Raw genomic sequence first — 21,037 nt, 5'->3', positions numbered from 1 at the left:
ACCTATCGTTTCCACTTTCGCTTTTACTTTGCTTTGTTACTTTGTTGCTTTCAGTTCTCACTTGGCAAACAATCTATAAGGGATTGACAACCCCTTCATAGCGTTGGGTGCAAGCTCTTTGTGTTTGTACAGGTACTTGTGATAATCCTTCACTGGATCGATACCTTGGTTGTCAAAACTGAGGGAAATACTTACCGCCACTGTGCTACATCACCCATTCCGCTTCGAGGGAACACCAACGCAAGGCTCCAAGGCCACGGGGGAATCCTTTGCATTTTTGCCAAGGAAGTCCCTAAAGGCATAGCCATAGCAGAAGGATTCCTGGTGCCGTTGCTTAGGAGTATCAAGACAAGAATAGTCTCCCGTCAGCACGCTTGTTTCTGGCGCCGTTGGAAGGTCTTTTGTTGCAGTAGCATTCTCCGATAGAAATCTTGGGGTGCTCCTTGAAGTTCTTTGTGCTGGATTGAATATGATAGATCTGAAATTGTATGATGCATGTCACATAATTTACCCACGGATACTTGAAGTGACATTGGAGTATCTAGGTGACAATAGGGTTGATTGATATGTATCATGGGTGTTATTCTAGTACGAACTCTAGGGTTGTTTCTCACACTTATAGGAATAGCTCAAAAGATTGATCAGAAAGAACAACTTTGAGGTGGTACTACTATGTACACCAATTTCATCTTATTGTTCTCCGCTAGATAGGAACTTTGGAGTTATTGTTTGTTGCACGTTGAGGGATTCTCATATGATTCTACTATGTTAGCATTGTTGAGAGATTGCACTAGTGAAAGTATGAACCCTAGGCCTTATTACTAAGCATTTATGCAACGTTTTGCTTGTTTTTTACACTTTCTACCATGTTGTTTTATTATTTTTAGATTACAAAAACTTATATCTACTATCTATATTGCACTTGTATCACCATCTCTTTGCTGAACTAGTGCACCTATAGAATTTGCCATTGTATTAGGTGTGTTGGGGACACAAGAGATTTCTTGTATTTAATTGCAGCATTGTTTGAGACAGGCCATCTTCAATCTACACCTCCCACACATTGATAAACCTTAGGTCATCCACTTGAGTGAAATTTGCTATTGTCCTACAAAACTCTGCGCTTGGAGGGCCAATATAGTCTACAAGAATAAAGTTGCATAGGTAGAAATCAAGCTATTTTATGGCGCTTGCCGGGGAGGTGAGTGCTTGAAGGTATATCTTTAGATCTTGCAATGGAATCTTTTAGTTTCTTATTTTATCACTAGTTTTGTTTTATAAAAATAAAACCAAAAAATGGACTTGAGGTTGCCTCTTATTATTTTTCTTTATCATGTCTTTCTTCAAAATGATGGAAAGGAAAATTGTGCTCAATAGATAGAATAGGAATTCAATACAATGTTTGGCGTAAAATCCTTGAATGGTGAGCATGGTTACAACGCTGTTAGTACAAATTATATGAATATCCAAAATGCTAATGATGATTGAACTAGTCATGACAAAATAATTTCTTCTAAGTATGTCAATTTTTGGGGAGTCGAAAGACTTTATGAAGACATGCCTTATAGGGATGATAGATTTTGTAAGAAGCATAAACATGATAGAACCAATTTTTTGCTCAAAGTGATAGATGAATTTTCTAAAAAATATGTTATCTTTATCCTATTACTTGTGAACTTTGCAATAAAGTTGGTCACCATAATTTCCAATGCATGCTTTTTCATGATCGAATCGTGTCCAAATGTTGTAATAACTTGATCACCCTTGAAATTTACAATGAACTTCGTTTATTTTTTGGATGTGAGAATTTGTCACATAAAAATGGTTGGTTTCAAGAATTCATATTCATACACCATGCTAAAACTAATTTGAAAGAAATCCATATGCTTTGCATTTTAAATTGCAATGAAAAATCTTATATTGCCAACTATACAAAGATGGGAAAACCAATATAATATAAAAGCAATACTAATGAAAGGGTAAAGATTTATACTTTCCCTTTTGTCTCTCATCATGAAATAGGTGATGAGAAAGAGCTCCCTATTCAACCAATCTCATCGATAAGAAGCTCGGAAAATTAATTAATCACACACAAGATGTGGTGAATAAGAAGAAAAGAAGAAAGAGTAGAGGTAAAAATGTATCGCTCCCAAATTATGTTGCTCCTTTTATTGTTGTGCCTCATGAGGATGAATTAAGAACAATTGTGGAAGATGATACACTTGATGATTATTTTTTATGCCTATTGCTTGTTGTGATGATTCTGATCGGGAAGATAATGATAAATAATATAATCTTGAAAATAGTTTTGGCAACAACTTGGGAAATTATGATGATATTAATTGTTATACTATTGTCCTATTCATACTATTAATGATGACATTGATTATGCTGATGATATGCCAAGCCATAAGCTTGGGGATGCTATGTTTGATGATAATGACATGTTTGAGAATATATTTGCTACAATTAATGTTTGTGCCAAGCTTGGGATGCTACGCTTAATGAAGATGATCTTTTAGTCCCCCTACTTTGAATGATCAAATTTGTTATGATGATTGCATGCTTCCTATTTATGATGACTATTGTGATGATACCTATGTTATAAAAATAAATGATATTTATTGTCAAAATTTTGAATATCCTTTTCTGAACATTACTCCTTTAATGTGGCAACAATTTATAGTATTGGAGTTTCATATGATACTCCAACTTTTATGAATGGGAATATGTTTACTTATGTGGAGAGTAACAAAATTTCTATGCTTATGCATCGTGAAAAGAGTGACTTATGTGATATTTATATTGTTGAATTCATTCATTATGCTACTGAAAACTATTATGAGAGAGGAACATATGCTTTTACATATCTCAATAATATCAAGTTTCCTCTCTATGTGTTGAGAATTTTGAAGTTGCACTTGTTTTGCCTTCCTATGCTAGTTGATTCTTGTTCCAATAAATTGTTTGCTCACAAAATACCTATGCATAGGAAGTGTTTTAGGTTTAAATGACATTTCCATGTGATTAATGATGCTCTCTTTATGTTTCAATTCATTACTTTTATGTCAGCATCAATGAAATCAACATGCCTAGCTAAAAATGCATTAAAGAAAAGCGCTTGTTTGGAGACAACCCAACACCTATACTTGTTTTTTGTGTGTTAACATGATTTAGCTATTGTATTAATCTTGTTTTATTGTTTTTGTTTCAATAAAGTGTCAAGTAAAAAGTTTGGGCTGCATAGTTTTCTTTTTTTCTAGTTTCTATGGCTTATATTGGTAAATATAAATTATAGAAATGATATGGTACAGTAATAAGTGTGTGAGAACAATTATGAATCTTGTCTTTGACAGTACCGAAGTGAATGATTTTCTCTTTATCATGCTAACCCATCTCATGAAGTTCCGTTAAGTTTTGTGTGATTGAAGTTTTCATGTTTTGGGTGAGAAACATTATGAGGAGAATAAGGAGTGACAAGACCCTATGCTTGGGGATTCCAAAGGCACCCCAAGGATATATTCAAGGAATATCGAAGCAACTAATCTTCGGTATGCCCCGGAAGGCATCCCCTCTTTGATCTCCAACATTATTGGTAACCTCACATGGAGATATATTTTCATTCATCACATGATATGTGTTTTGCTTGGAGAGTAATTTAATTTTACTTTATTTTATTTATGCCATTTAGGATAATCTTTTGTGTCTTTTACTCCAATAGAAGTGTCAAGTATAGCCTTTACGGTGCTTAGTTTGCAAGTATAAGAGTCGCTGTTTAAAAACACAAAGTTTATCGCAATTGCAAAAATTCGTTAGAAAAGTCAGAATGTGATAAAAGGTTGATTAGATTTGACAAATCAGCTACAACAAATTCTCTACAGTTTGGTCAATTTTGAGAATTGTTTGAGTTAGACAAGTATGGATCCTTCTTCATCCTTGACAGACTGTACTGTTTAGACAAATTGTTGTTATATTTGCATTATTTGTATATGTTTGCTTGTTTAATGATTCTATTTGAGGATATGTGTATTAAATATGCAGAGGCATTTAGTATGCAATGTTAATTAATAATTTTAGTCATTTTCTACAGTAGAGAATTATAAGGTTATTGCATTTATTTATACTAACTTATCTCACGAGTTCTTGTTGAGTTTTGTGTGGATGAAGTTTCTAAGATTTAGGGAAACCATGATATGAGAGGAATTAAAAATACACAAAAGCTCAAGATTTGGTATTTCCAAGTCATCCCAAGTTAATATTTCAATAAGTCTCAATCATCTAAGCTTGGGGATGTCGTGGTAGGCATCCCACCTTTCTTCATCAACAATTATCGGTTAGTTTTGGTTGAGCCTAAATTTTTGCTTCTTCAGATGATATGTGCTATTCTTCAAATGTCATTTCACTTTTTTTAATTATTGTTTGAATAAAATACTTATATATGGAAGTTATTAAATAACAGAGAGTCCTCACATAGCTACCTATTTACTTAACTACTCGCTTGATCTTCACTTATATCTTTTTGGAGTAGTTTGTCGAACAGTTTCATGATTCCCTTATATTATTTCACGAGTTGATAATAGTAATGAAAATTTGTACAAGCTATAAAATTGCTCATAGTATGATTAATATCCAAGAAGGATATAATAAAAACTTTCATATAGATCATAGGATATGATAAGTTTGACTCCTTGCAATAGTTTCGCGATATGGAGATAATAATATTTGAGTCATGTTGGTGAGTAATTATATTTAGCAAGAATATTGGTGTTAAGGTTTGTGATTCCGTATGCACACACATTAAATTAATAGTTATTCTATGAAGCTACATCATACTTGTGTTACATTACTCGGTGTTAGTTATATTTAATGTTCGTCAATGATGGTTTTCGTTCCTTGGTTGGGCGCTTCTCAATCTATTTGCTAGCCTTCACTTGTACTAAGCAGTAATGCTGCTTGTGCATCCAAATTCTAAACCCAAAGTTGTTCCAAATGATTCGACCATACCTACCTAAATGTGGTATTTCAATGGCGTTCCAAGTAAATTTGTATGTGCCAACTCTAATGTTCAATATATACTTCTGTTTTGTGTGCCCGTTCCACTCATGAAGCGGCAATGGGTGGCCGATATCTTCCATGCTAAATAACTTATTCTCAAGATGAGTGTTTATTCACTTGGCATTGCATGAGAGTGTGGCATTAATAGGGATGCCCAATCCCGAAATGAAAAGAATTTTACTTTATGTTGTCAAATAATAAATTCCTTGGAATGTGTTGGTATGGACGGTACCCGTGGATTCATCTAGCCGTGGACTTTGAATAAATAATGGAAAAAGGAATAAACTTTATTTTCTGTTTGGGAACTACCTATGATTTGTATAGCATGGAATATATTGGGAACTCTTAGTCATTTTTCATTGATGGGAAAAGCATGCCACCCAAAATAATTTTATCTCTCAATTTTCACTATGAGCTCTAGCACCTCTAGAAATATCTGGTTCCCTATGTGAAATGACTATCTATTTACTTTATGCAATATTTATTTGTCACGCCCTAGTATTGACTCTCCTAACAAAATTAACTTATTTCCAAAATTAGGACTAATTAAAAAATTTATGACTGATTGTGATGCTTGATGTGATTGATGTTTGCTTGTTTGCCTATGTTTAATCCCAATGATGCTGCTGCTTTCTAGGCTCACCTCCCTGACCCAAAATCATTGCCTAATGATCGTTCCATGTGTATTGGACTAGAAACTATTTACCAAATATTTTTTCACCAAAAAGCATTTCCTTGATTTAAGGTTTCGAAATCCGTGAGTTAGGATTTATACTACAAGTCCTCAAATTAGGGAAGTTATTTTGCACCAAATATTTTAGTTAAATCCCATTATCAAAATTACTTCCCAAAACCACAATATTATTATTTTAAAAGTTATTCTACTATTTTATTTAAATACCTTTCTCTAAAGCCAGAAATGGTCCATTATGAAGGAAAGTTATTTTTATTGCTTTCAAAATATTGAGAAAATTTAGGGAAACTCAAGGGACATATATATTCCATATATGGGAGTTTCAACACATGGTCATGTTCAAAATATTAGACAAAACACTTCAAAACCCTTCGTGCCTATTTAAAAATATTCTCAATAAATCCGAGTAAAATTCTATCATGTCACACATGATATATGTGATTATCTTGCCAAGTTTCATCTCAATGTAACTTGATTTGATTTACCTAATTATTTCAAAACCATATATGTCCAGATCCAAATTTAGGCAACTCTACATTGCGAGGTGTCTCCAATTGTGCTCAAATTTGGTGGTCATATTGTGATACTCTAAAAATGCATCCACACCAAGGGGTGCATCAAGGAGAATAGAATAACTTGTCCCAAACCCCTCAAAAAAGTCTCTGTTCATTTCTAGCTTTGAGAAACTTTACATTATAAAGTTTCTCCAATTGATCCCAAACTGTTTGGGCATGCTCTAATGCTCAAATAATACCACTAAACTAAGTTGTGGATTTGTGGGAATTGATTTGCATTGTTTCCTTTGCAGAAAGCCATTTCCACCCATTTCATGGGTTTTTCAAGTCTACATTGGAAACTTCCTCCACCAAATCCCAAATTGGGTGTCCAAGCCTATTTTCACCTATTATGTGATCCTATTAAGTTTCAATACCAGTGGAGTCTCGTTGCTACACCTAACATCCATCAAACACCTTCTGCCTAATTACCAAAATTTCTACTTTGGCCCCTTCCACTAATCTCCTTGAGCTTAAAACTTTACCACAACTCTCACTAGTCCCCTTTTACCTCCAGTAACCTTCCCATGGCCACTAGTCAATTATTGGAGGGCGACTCCATGTATCTACCTCTCATTATTTTTACCTTGGCTGCACTATTTTACCCCTCTTGCTATACTTCTGCTTAAGAAAATGCCCCCACCTCTTTCCAGCGAGTCTCTAGCATGCTAATGCATCATTTCAAACCAATATATTGCATGCTCAAGTGGGAAATATCAGTAGCCCAACTGAAACATGATTTCTGGCTAAAATATAGCTTTGAACTGAAGCTGCTAGCTAGAAACCTCCCCTTGATCGGAAACTTTGCATTACTGTAGTCCTTCCATACCAAATACTGCTAGACATAGTTTCATTCCCAGATTCCTCTAGTAAGCACCCTCATTTCCAACCCTAAGTTTGCTGCTTCAAACTTAATTGCAGTCAAAACCCAGTCTAACCTGATCCACATGGGTCTAAACTCCACCAGTGCTCCGTGGCATGCATGCGTTGCATGCTTGACACCTTGGTCTGGCCAAGGGGTGGCCGTGGACATGAGGTGGGGTGGTGACCACCTCCCTAGCGTGTAGAAATGGAGCTTTGCGCCTTATCTCCTTCGTGCAGCTCGTATCAGGTTGTTGCAGCTTGTCTCAAAGCATGGAGGTATTCCCTTTGAGCACTCCTACCCCTTTCCGGTGCCATCTCGCCTCCAAATCACCTTGGCACACGTGCTCCCCCATGCCCAGAGTGCACCCCGAGAGCATCCAAGGTCCTCCTCGGTGCCCACCTTATTCTCCTTTTCCTGTCGAGCCCCAGAGCACCGAATCCATTTCCCCTCCCCCTCCCGTGAACCTCTTGAGCTTCCCCTTCTTCCCTCCCGAGCTCTCCTCCTTTCCCCCATGGCCGCAAGGTGCCGCCAAGGCCTCACTCTAGTGCGGGCTTCCCCGAGCCCCTCCTCGCCTCAGGGGCTTAGCTAAGCCACACCAGGACCCCCGCCGGTTCCCCTGTGCTTTCCCCTCTTCCCTTCCATTGCCGGAGTGCAACAACCATTGCAATTCGTCGGCTAGCCGCCGCAGCCACGGTACCCGCACACTCCGGCGCTCCCCCGGCGGAAATGGACACCCAGACGAACACGGCTCGTCGCCCCTAGCTCGCAGGTGGCTATATTGCCTCGAGAGGCGGCCTGAGCTGCTGGATCGGCACCGACATTCACGTGGCCTCGCCTCCCCTATCCTCCCTGTCTAGGCGGGAGGTAGGAACGAGCCTGACAGGGGGCCCGCCTGCCAGCGACCCCGCAGTCGGGCCCGCCCCTGATAAGTGGTCGTGCCGCTCGGTGTGTGCGCGTCCCGCGTGTGTGAGACGTACTCTGGGTAGTACGCCTCCTGCGTGGCCCCCTCCCCATTCGCCAGGCCGAGCCACTGGGCCGGCCCAGTTCCTACCCAGCGCCTTGAGCGCGATCTAACACTCGAGTAAAACCCCTCCTTTTTCAATTTTATTATCATCGGAAACTTCTAAAATCCATTGACAATTCATTTGAACCCCAAATCTAATGATTCAAATTTCTACAGGTTCCTAAAATCCTATGCTATACACTTATGTCCAATACACATTTTTTCAAGGGACTTCTCTATGAAGTTAATATTCATATACCAATTTGAATACATTAAACACCACCTTGCAAAATTCCTAGAAGACTCAAATCATCACCAAATGGAGTGATTCCAATTCCCAGAGACATATTAAATCATTTTGTAATTTCCTAGCCTAGGTGAACATTCTTCTCTATCATGTGTCTGTTGCATTAAATAAGTAGCCCCCTTTTGCTATTCATTCAATGTTAGAAAATCCCTAGAATATGCATACCAACTCCAAATCTAGTGAAACCACTTCCTAAATGTTTCTAAATTCATGCTCTATTGAACGAGTGCCTCCACTCATTTTTGGGAGGATGTTTTCTGTAGACTTCTTATAGATCACCTACTCTTCCTTTCCTACATTCAAAAATCTATGAGGATCCAAATCTACTAGAACAAGCTTTAGATATTTTTCTTATGACCAGAGAGGCCCAAGCAAATAAAAATCCTATTTTTAGAACAATTTTGTTCCTTCTTGTTGTGTGACTTACTATGGTTGTTTCTGACGATGGTCGGCAAAATAGACGGAGTACTTGGAGTTGGGCTAAAAGACATGGAAGACTCCAGAGACCTACTTGAGCAAGGCAAGCAACCCTTTAACCATGTCTCAGAAAATATTTTATGCATGACATGTTGATTACTTATTCCGATGCATATAGTCATGATTAGTCAATACACCCCCGTATGGTTTTACTGATGGCTCCAGTGCAGCACTTGCATTGAGCATGACCTTACCATCTATGAGGGTCACGCTTATAAAATGTTGACAAGTAGAGAGTACTGCTACACATAGGAATAGCATATCCATGGTCATGGTAACACAAAGGTAATATCAAAGGTTTTAGGAAAACCCTGTCGGGTGCCACTAATGCCTGAGGGTGACTGTGTTGAGCTGAATGACCACTTAATAAAGAAGTGGTGTACCGAAAAGTTTTCGTGTGAGTGGTTTCGGAAATGGTATTAGATTTAATATTTGTCAACCATCCGAAACTTACATGTGCGACCATGATACCCCTTCATGGGACGGGGCTGTGTTGATTACTCTGGTCGTGCTAGCAAGGAGCCCGCATTACTAGTTGCGGGAGTGATATGGTCACTCTCGTGACGGGGTCGTGCCAGGTAGGACCACTATGCCGTTTTTATGTGTTTCGGGCACACTGTTGGTCCCTCCATGGATGATACGGTCTAGAGTTGGTGCTCGTAAGACCTACATCATGTGGGATGGGTACCAATCGAGTGGACTCTTTGTCTGGTGTCGTGAGGGGAAAGGCATTGATCGGCTACTTACCTCGGGTATGTTATATACCGTGAGTAATGGATGACACGGAAGTTTCTTGGATCTCATGGGTACCGTGTACAACTTATGCAGAGTGTAAAACTATTCAAATAGTCGGGTCCACGGTCAAGGATAGTCGGGTGGTGCTACTTGGACTATGTCTAGTCCTTTCTGCATAAACCAAGTGAGCGTGCGTATAAAGGTGTTACAAGAGAAAGTGATTACTTGGTCAATTTTGGTGACTTGACATGGAGGAAGGTCATGAGGTGTCCAGTCCTTGGAATATTTATGTTGATATCTGCAAAGTGTTCTGATGGTTACGGTTTATTTATTGATGCATTTCTATCTAAATACATGACCATGATTATACACTTATAAAACATGCTTTCCGCAACGGCTGCATTATAGTTTGTATCGCGTTTAATTACATAAACCGCATCTTGTGCTATCTGTGAGTACATTCAAAGTACTCATTGGCTTGCCACTGGTTATTTCATTGACCAGGTAATAGATCGGGAGATGGTGAAGAGTACCTCGATGACGTTCCCGCGAGTTAGGATGCTTCCCAGTCAGAATGCGTGTAGGTTAAGGCTGATGGCATGGGTTGATGCTTTCGACCAATATTTCCACTATTGGTCCAATTTGCTATATTGGCCTCTAAGGCCCTATATAAGTAAGACTTGACCGCAATGGTTACTACTTGTATCAAACGGTATGTATGGATGTAAGACTCTTGTTATTCAGTTTCTGTGTGTTGAGTGAGCATTGATCTCTGGGATCACTGAGCACCTTCCTTCAGCGATCTCGACTCGTAAGTCGGGGTCCCCACAGACCTGGTATCACAGCCATCTTGACTGTAGGAAGAACTCAGTTAGCAAGGACGTTAGTAGGACAAAGCTGATTTCCACATATTCAAAAATACTTACAAAGCATTTACCTTTCTTACCTCTCCTAATTTTTCAAAAGAAGCACAGGTTTTTGCCTTAACATTTGCACAAACGGTCGCTAGCACCTTTATGCCCTCTGATCACGGGATTACTAAAAAATTCTCATGGGTAGCTTGGACGGAAGCAACCTTTCCAAGCGACCACCCACACACTTGGAGGACAAGGATGGTAACGCTACGGGCAAACGACACCAACAAAAGTATCTCCATGAGGGACAAGGACATCGAGACCCAGAAGATGGCGACACCCCCGACATTGTTCCAGAGTGATGCCACCTTCACCTACGATGATCAGGACATAATATGTGCAGGACCATGATCTGCATCGCTAGTAGAGCGGCCCTGTCAATATCAAGGTTGTCACGACAACCACCGGTGGATGAGAACCTCTCCATCGGTCCACCTCACCTTAGTGAGCTTGGAAATGATTCTCTTCATCCCCCGCTCTAGGTGTCGATATTGTGATCAACGTGACTGGTAGGTCGGAACTTTATCATGCCTTGCTGATGTCATTGCAAAAAAGTTGTCAACTTGGGACTCCTGACGCCTTGGAAGACAAGAAGACAATGACAAGATTGCAAAGATAACAGAAGACCCTGACAACGACAGCTAGAAAAACCACCCTCGTTGGCAGCTCACCAGGCGAGAAGTCGTCAAGAAATCTTTTCAGCACAACTCGATTCGTTTTGGCAAACAACAACAAGAGAGATGACAACACCATGAGAAGACCCAGAAGAGTGAGCAGACCCTTCTCTGAAGCATGAAGCAAGCACGACTGTCGAGTTCAAGAACCCTATGGTAGGATGAGTCATGAATCCCCTATACGAAGTCGAGTCCGTGAAATGGTTCGGATGGGACCATGTTGTGTCTTGTTTGTTTTGTTTGATTGTGCTTTGATATAAGTCACGATTTTGCCTGAGGCAACGAGTACGTGAATATATCACATGCCTCCTCTTGATGTTCGTGTTGGCCTTGCGACACTTGTTAGATTGCACTTGCACCATACCACCCTCTTCTGCACTCCCCTCTATGCTACTTTCTCTCTCTCCCACCTTTCTCGACAACGGGAGACCAGCAAGACATAATGCACAAGGGATTCACTTCGACGAGCAACTAATACTGAAGACGTTGACCGTGACATGCTCAACCAAGCGCGGCCTGTAGGAGTTATGCTTCCATCAAGATTGGAAGCACTCCCTAGACCAACCTAAACCTCACAAGTTTCCCGAGCTCAAGATTTCGGGTCACGTGTTTAGAGCACGAATTTTCCAGAGCACCAATTAAGCTCCAATAAACCCTATTTAGCTTTGGGTTCTTTATGGAACAAGCGATTACAGCAAACAAGTATCCTTCATTCTTAAAGCTAGCACCAAAACCCTGATGCCATACGAAGGATCGTCCGTGGAGATATGAAATGTAGTCAATGAGAGGTTGTGATGATAATATGTATCTCGTGGATATAGCTAGACTATCTTTTTGCATCTTAAGACCATACGGTAGTGAACTAGCTGGAACAAGTTGATATAGTAGCATAACCTACATGATCCTAGAGTGAGTTTGGATTCAATAGGACAATTATGTTCACGAGCTAAATTCTTGGTGATATTATAAATTGTTTTTATCGACTAGCAGTCCTTGTAATAATATGTGGATTGCGAGAAACTCTAAGAAATCATGTAGAATCCCATCGATATTTGATTTTAGGAGTGATGGGTCCACTGGTGATCAATAGGATTGGTGGACCATCTGATTGGATTCATAGGAAGGAAACCAAACCTTGGGTTGGTATACTACATGTTTCCTTAATATAGGAATGCAGTACCCTGTCCATTGCATGATCTAGCTGATCACTTGGGTTTGTGGTGTCTTAATTCAAGCATAGAAGCTTGTATGCTCTCCCAAGGATTTCTACGTAAGGGTGCATCAGTAACATAGTTATAGTATACGTATGAGATTAGGTTAAGGCCTTCTTTCAGACTCCAGAGTTGACCTGGATGAGTGGTGTGGAGATAACCTATGTGAGATGGTGTTTTCGATGATATAGGGTGATATTGTCCAGAGGTAGAGGTCCAGAGGTAGAGGTCAGGGTATTGGCATCTAAGGAATGTGCTTATGTATAAGATCATAGATGCTCACTCACATCCTAAGTTTCTTGAAACGCCAAGGCTTCGCAGAGCCATGAGATGGTCGGACTATGACCATAGGAGACGACTTTAAGTCGTTGGAATATGGCCAATACTCCGCCCCAACCACCACCCATCATGTATATGACGAACGTGGGCATGAAGAACTAGATCAGGTTGGACCACAAACCCCTCGGCCTGTGACCGCCCATAGAAAGTTCCCGCTCTCCTCACGTGTCTCATGAGCACTATGCTTATGTGATGCTTGGAGAAGTATGTTGTTATCCTCATGGATGACATACTTATTTACCCAATAAGAGGAAGAGCACTATAGTCCTGTTTGGACAAGCCCCAGGAACACCGGTCGCTATGCCCGTCGAGAGTCAGGTCTTATCTCGAGAAGGTGGGCTTATCGAAGAAACCTCAAGGCAATGGAAGTCTGTCCTACCCAGGACAAGACGAAGAACCACCTTGGTTGGGAAACCACGACAAGACGAAGAAGCGGTAGAAGTCAACCACCGCTCCTACGCCAGCTACATCAACGATTTCAAGAAGCCTCGACAATTCAAGCCGATGAATCCTTTGGAGAGTGAGAGAAATCAGAGAGCCTCTCTTTGGTCCAAAACTAGGACGAGAGTCCAAATTGGATCATGGTGAAAACATGCCAAAGGTGATTCACCCGCTTGCCAAGTCTTAGACCATAGGGAGTGGACGACTAGTCTATACTCTTGGCTAGGCAGCTTATCGAGAACTCCTCGCGAACCTTCCCACATGGTAGAACCCGTTCTGAACACTGAGTCCCCGAGCCTAGACTCATGGGCGATACCCAACCCAGATCCTTTCACGAGAATCCTTCGAAGACCCAATGCAACACCCTGGAGGATGAAGACCACTTGCGACCATAGCTTACCTGCCATAAGGAAGTCAAGGACTTCCCCATCAGCCGGGAGCTACACGAGAACATTTACCCTTATGTTCTAACACGAGACATCTAGACGTCACTAACCGACATGAGCAGCCCCAGAACTAGCACCCACACCCGCTACCTTGCCACGTATTCAAACCTCGGAGTACATGCGCAACCCAGAACCTTGGAGGAACTTAGTTCACCAAGCCCTTGACCCTCACTCAAGCCTAACTTATTGCCAGAACCTAATCATGGTCAGGAAAGGACGTGCGGAGCATTCATAGGGACGTGAAGACTGCCTCCAACTTAAAATTCAGTATCTCTCCAACGCCTAGCCTAGAAATCTTGAGGACGATATTTTGTTAAGGGGGTAAGGTGTGTCACACCCTGTGTTTGACTCTCCCGACTAAATTAATTTATTTCAAGAGTTAGGACCAATTAAAATTTGTATGGCTGATTGTGATGCTTGATGTGATTGTTGCTTGCTTGTTTGCTTATGTTTAATCCCAATGATACTGCTGCTCTCTAGGCTCACCTCCTTGACCCAAAATCCTTGCCTAATGATCATGCCATCTATATAGGACTAGAAACTATTTTACCAAATATTATTTTCACCAAAAAGCATTTCCTTGATATAACCTTTCCAAAACCCCTGAGTTGGAATTTGTACTACAAGTCCTCAAATTAGGGAAGTTATTTTGCACCAAATATTTTATTTAAATCCCATTATCAAAATTACTTCCCAAAACCACAATATTATTATTTTAAAAGTTATTTCACTATTGTATTTAAATACCTTTCTCTGAGGCCAGAAATTGTCCCTTATGAAGGAAAGTTATTTTATTGTTTTAAAAACTCATCATATGATTATGGATTGGAACTGTCGTACATTAAGTTGCCAATTTCTTTTTGAATCTGTTTGTTGGTCCTAGATAGTTACCTAAATAGTAATCTCACTGGTTACGTGGAAGGTCGTATTGCATTATAGCCATGTTATCCGGTGCAGGACTGCCCGAAGACTGTTAGAAGATTTATCCATAGGGTACTGTGTGTTGCCAAAGCTCCAAGCCTCCAACGATGTCGCAAGTTGCGGACGTCCCCGAAGTGATTCATAGCGAGTGCACCACAACCACATACTCATTGATCGGATGGGAGGATTGAGCTGGATGCACACGCACGTACAGGGCAAGGAACTCCTCTAATCGATACGCCGCCGGCCGAAAATACAATCCCCTGTCCTACTCGGTGATTAATCCATGTTCGTGCTAGGCAAGGCTACTACATGATCCATGTTCGTGCTAGGCAATGCCACAACATGCATATATCATTTTTATTTCCAATAAGGCACACCAAGTCTATGATGGATTGCTTCCATGAGGGACGCATAGTGCATCTACAAGCCCTCGCTGGCTTCCGTGAGCACCACATAGGGCATCCCCTCGAGATCTTGCTGCGGCGTGAAAGAGGAGGCGCAGGGTATATTGTTTTGGAAAGGTTTTTTGTTCATGTGAAGAGAACTATAAATGCTATTTTATTTATGTAATGGAAAAGGTGGGTAATTTATATAACCACGTTAGTAAGATATAATCCAATGGTCATTATTTTATGAAAAAACAAATAGACGTTCCAATATTTCTGATTATTGTGGGAATTTCTAGAATATTTCTCTATTCTTGATCCCTATTTTCCTTTTAGTATATAATAGATATTTGAGAAAATTTAGCGAAACTCAGTGGACATATATATTCCATATATGGGAGTTTCAACAGATGCTCATGTTCTCAATATATCCTAGTAAAATTATATAAGAAATATTTATATAAGAAATATTCTCAATATATCCTAGTAAAATTATATCATGTCACACACGATATATGTGATTATCTTGCAAAGTTTCATCTCAATATAACTTGATTTGATTTACCTAATTACTTCAGAACCCTATCTGTCGAGATCCGAATTTGAGCAACTCTACATTGCCAAGTATCTCCAATTGTGCTCAAATTTGGTGGACATGTTCTGATACTCTAACAATGCATCCACACTAATTGGTGCATCAAGGAGAATAGAATAACTTGTTCCAAACCCCTCAAAACATTCTCTGTTCATTTCTAGCTTTCGGAAACTTTACATTATAAAGTTTCTCCAATTGATCCCACACTTTTTGGGCAAGTTCTAATGCTCAAATAATACCACTAAACGAAGTTGTGGATTTGTGGGAATTATTTGCATGGTTTTATATGCAAAAAGCCATTTCTGCCCATTTCATGGGTTTTTCAAGTCTATATTGAAAACTTTCTCCACCAAATTCCAAATTTGGTGTGCAAGCCTATTTTCACCTATTATGCAATCCTGTTAAGTTTCAATACAGGTGGAGTCCCTTTGCTAGCCCTAACATCCGTCAAACACCTTCTGCCTAATTAGGAAAATTGCTACTTTGGCCCCTTCCACTAATATCCTTGAGATTAAAACTTTACAACAACTCTCTCGAGTTCCCTTTTACCTCCCGTAACCTTTCCATGGCCACTGGTCAATTGTTGGAGGTTGAATCCATGTATCTACCTCTCATTTTTTCTACCTTGGGAGCATTATTTTACCACTCTTGCTATACTTCTGCTTAAGAAAATGCCCCCACCTCTTTCCAGAGAGGCTCTAGGATGCTAATGCATCATTTCAAACCAATATATGGCATGATCAAGTGGGAAATATGAGCAGACCATCTAAAACTTGATTTCTGGCTGAAATACAGCTTCGAACTACACCTGATAGCTGGAAACCTCCTCTTCATATGAAACTTCACATTAGTGTGGTCCTTCCATACCAAAAACTCCCAAATTCCTCCAGTAAGCACCCTCATTTCCAACCCTAAGTTTGTTGCTGCAAACTTAATTGCAGTCGAAACCCAATCTAACCTGATCCACTTGGGTCCAAACTCCACCAGTGCTCCATGGCACGAATGCCTTGCATGCTTGACACCTTGGTCTGGCCAAGGGGTGGCCCTGGACATGAGGTGGAGTGGTGACCACCTCCCTGGCGTGCAAAAATGGCGCTCTACACCTTGTCTTGTACCTGCAGCTTTATCAGGCCGTTGCAGCTTGTCTCAGAGCACCGGTGGATTCCCTTTGACCAGTCCTGCCCCGCCCCGATGTCAGCTCGCCTCCAAATCCTCCTGCCACGCGTGCTCCCCCGTGCCCACAGTGCACCCAAGAGAATCCGAGGTCCTCCTCGATGCCTCCTCTTTCACCTTTTCCTCTCGAGCCCCAGAGCGTCGAATCCATTTCTCACTCCTCGTGTGAACCTTGCCTTCTTCCCTCCCGAGCTCTCGTCCTTCCCGCATGGCCGCAAGGTGCCGCCTCGTCCACACTCTAGTGCAGGATTCCCCGAGCCCCTCCTCACCTCAGGGGCTCAGCTAAGCCACACCAGGACCCCCATTGGCTCCCCTATGCTCTCGCCTCTTCCCTTCCATCGCTGGAGCGCCGCACCGACTGCCACTCGTCGGCTAGCCGCCGCAGCCACGATCATGGCACACTTGGCGCTCCGCTAGGAGAAATAGGCACCCACGCAAGTGCGGCTCGTCGCCCCGAGCATGCAGGTGACTGGAGGGCCGCGAGAGGCGGCCTGAGCCGCAGAATCAGCACCGACGTTCGCATGGCCTTGCCCTCCCTGGCCTCCCGGTTCAGGCGGGAGGTAGGGGACGAGCCTGACAGCGGGGACCACCTGCCATAAACCCAGTGGGCCGGCCCGCCCTGGATAAGTGGTCGCGCCCCTCAGTGTGTGCGCGTCCCCGCGTGGGAGACGTAATCTGTGTAGTATGCCTCCTGCATGGTCTCCCCCGTTCGCCAGGTCGAGCCTCTGGGCCGGTCCAGTTCCTCCCAAGCGCCCTGAGCGCGATTTAACCCTCTGGTAAACCCCCCCTTTCCCATTTTATTATCATCAGAAACTTCTAAAATCCATTGACCATTCATTTCAGCCACAAATCTAATGATTCAAATTTCTACAAGTTCCTAAAATCCTGTGCTATCGAGTTATGTGCAATGCACATTTTTCCAAGGGACTTCTCTATGGAGTTAATATTCAAATACCAATTTGAATACTTTAAACAGCACCTTGCAAAAATCCTAGAAGACTCAAATCATCTCCAAATGGAGTGATTCCAATTTCGAGAGATATATTAAGTCATTTGCTAATTTCCTAGCCTAGGTGAACATTTTTCTCTATCATGTTTCTGTTGCATTAAATAAGTTGCCCCCTTTTTCTATTCATTCAATGTTAGAAAATCCCTAGAATATTCATACCAACTCAAAATCCAGTTAAACCACTTCCTAAATGTTTCTAAATTCATGCTCTATTAAATGAGTGGCTCCACTCATTTTTAGTAGGATGTTTTCCTTAGACTTCTTATAGGATAACCTATTCTTCATTTCCTTCATTCAAAAATCTGTGAGGATCCAAATCTCCTAGAACAAGCTTCAACTATTTTTCTTATGGCCATAGAGGCCCAAGAAAAATAAAAATCCAATTTTCAGAACACTTTTGTTCCTGCTTGCTGTGTGGCTTACTGTGGTTATTTCCGACGATAGTTCGCGAAAGAGACAAAGTACTCGGAGTTGGGCTAGAAGACCTCGAATTCCACGGGGACCTACTTGAGCAAGGCAAGGAGCCCTTTGACCATGTATGAGAAAATGTTTTTTGCATGACATGTTGATTACTTACTCCGATGCATATAGTCATGATTAGTCGGTACACTCCCGTATGTTGTTACCGATGACTCCACTGGAGCACTTACATTTAGCATGGCCTTACCATCTATGAGGGTCACGCTGATAAAATTTGACAAGTAGTAGTAGTGCTACGCATAGGAATCGCATATGCTTTGTGATGGTAAAACAAAGGTAATATCAAAGGTTTTACAAAAACCCCGTCGGGTGCCACTCATGCCCGAGGGTGATGGTGTTGAGCTGGATGACCACTTAAGAAAGAAGTGGTGTACTAGAAAGTTTTTGTGTGAGTGGTTTCGGAAATGGGATTGGCTTTAAGATTTGTCAACCGTCTCAACATTACATCTGCGACCACGATACCCCTTTATTGGATGAGGCTATGTTGATTACTCCGCTCGTGCTAGAAAGGAGCCCGCATTACTAGCGGCAGGAGTGATATGGTCACTCTCGTGACGGGGTCGTGGCAGGTAGAACGACTATGCGGTTTGTACGTGTTCCAGGCACACTGTTGGTCCCTTCATGCATGATACGGTCTAGAGTTGGTGCTCATAAGATGTACATCATGTGCGCTGGATACCAATTGACTGGACTCTTTATCTAGTGTTGTCAGGGGAAAGGCATTGATCGGGTACTTACTCACGTATGTTATATACTGTGAGTCATGGATGACAGAGAAGTTTCCTGGATCTCGTGGGTACATCGTATAACCTCTTGAGAGTGTAAAACTATTCGAATAGTCGTGTCCACGACCAAGGACTATTGGGTGGTGCTGCTTGAACTACGTCGAGTCGTTTCTGCATAAACCAAGTGTGCATGTGTATAAAGGTATTACATGAGAAAGTGCTTACTTGATCAAGTTTGGTGACATGACATGGATGAAGATCATGAGGTGTTCGGTCCTTGGAATATTTATGTTGATATTTGTAACCTGTTCTTATGGTTACTATTTATTTATTGATGCATGGCTATCTAAATATATGACCATGATTATACACTTATAAAACCTGCTTTCTGCAAAGGCTATATTATACTTCGTATCGTGTTTAATTACATAACCCGCATCATGGGATGTTTGCGAGTACACTCAAAGTACTCATTGGCTTGCCACTGGTTATTTCATTGACCAGGTAATAGAGCAAGAGATGGTGTGAAGAGTAACTTGGTGACGTTCCCGTGAGCTAGGACGCTTCCGAGATAAAATACCTGTAGGTTAAGGCTGATGGCATGGTTTCACGCTTTCGACCAATATTTCCGCTATTGGTCCAGTTTGTTGTATTGGCGTCCAAGGCCCTATATATGTAAGACTTGACCGCAATGGTCACTGCTTGTATCAAACGGTATGTATGGATGTAAGACTCTTATTATTCAGTTTATGTGTGTTGAGTGAGCATTGATCTATGGGATCACTTAGCACGTTCATTCGGCAATCTCGACTCGTAAGTCGGGGTCCCCACATTATTTTTATTGAGTCTCCATCTTATCTTATAAATGACCAACTATGGAACACTATTATCATACTTGAGCATTGGATGTAGCTAATATTTGAGTGGGTCGCATGGATGGATCAATGATTAAGCATAGTGGGATAGGGATAGTGTTCTTTAGTGTCGATATTTTGAAATACATGGTTGCATGTTGATATGCTTGAGTATTGATGTCTTCATGTCAAATTATAGACTATTTCTTTGAATCATTCAAGTTCAAATGTCCATGCTACAAAATAAAAGAGTATATGAGGAATATGTTAGGTAGCATTCCACATCGAAAATTACATTTTCAATTGCCACTTTATCATGATGAGTTTTATGAGAAAGAGTTGTTGTTATGATGCTAGCAAAATAGATTGAAATTATCATTGATCAAACTTATGCACTATGTTAGCATCCACACTTCATAAATTTTTTCTTTTATCATTTACCTACTCGATGATGAGTAGGAATTAAGCTTGGGGATGCTGATAAGTCTCCAACATATCTGTAATTTATGAAGTATTCATGACATGTTTACAACAATTTTATATGTTTTTGTTATGATTTGCATTGAACTAACCCGCACTAACACTGTTTTGGGCAGAACTACCATGGTGTTGTTTTTAGTGCAGAAATAAAAGTTCATGGAATTGGAGGAAACTTTTTGACAATTTTTTTGGAAGAAAAGAGAAATAATGGAGCAAAGAACCACCACAGTCCCCCCAGGTGCCCAATAGGCACAAGGGCGTGACAGCCCCCCCCCCCCGGAGTGCCTTGGTACCTAGTGGGCCCATCGAGGCCCATCTGGACGTAAGACCGACATCAACAAATCCTATAAATAAAGAAACCACCAGAAATAACCCTAGATGAGAAGCTCCGCCGCCGCAAGGCTCTATAGCCATGAAAAACCAATCTAGACACTATTCCGACACCCTGCCAGAGGGGGAAATTAACACCGAAGGCCATCTTCACCATCCCAGCAACAAACCATGATGAGGAGGAGTAGTCCACCCTTGGGGTTCAGGTTCATACCAGTAGCTATGTGTTTAATCTCTCTCTCTCTCTCATGTTCTTGAGATGGCATGACCTTGATGTATCACGGGCTTTGTTAATATAGTTGGATCATATGATGTTTATCCCTTGCTATTGTTGTGATGAATTGAATCTTTCACTTTAAGCTCTCC

The sequence above is a fragment of the Hordeum vulgare genome, chromosome 2H, assembly GCF_904849725.1.
Source record: "Hordeum vulgare subsp. vulgare chromosome 2H, MorexV3_pseudomolecules_assembly, whole genome shotgun sequence".
NCBI classification, from domain to species: Eukaryota; Viridiplantae; Streptophyta; class Magnoliopsida; order Poales; family Poaceae; genus Hordeum; species Hordeum vulgare.
Note: the sequence above shows the minus strand (reverse complement) of the source record.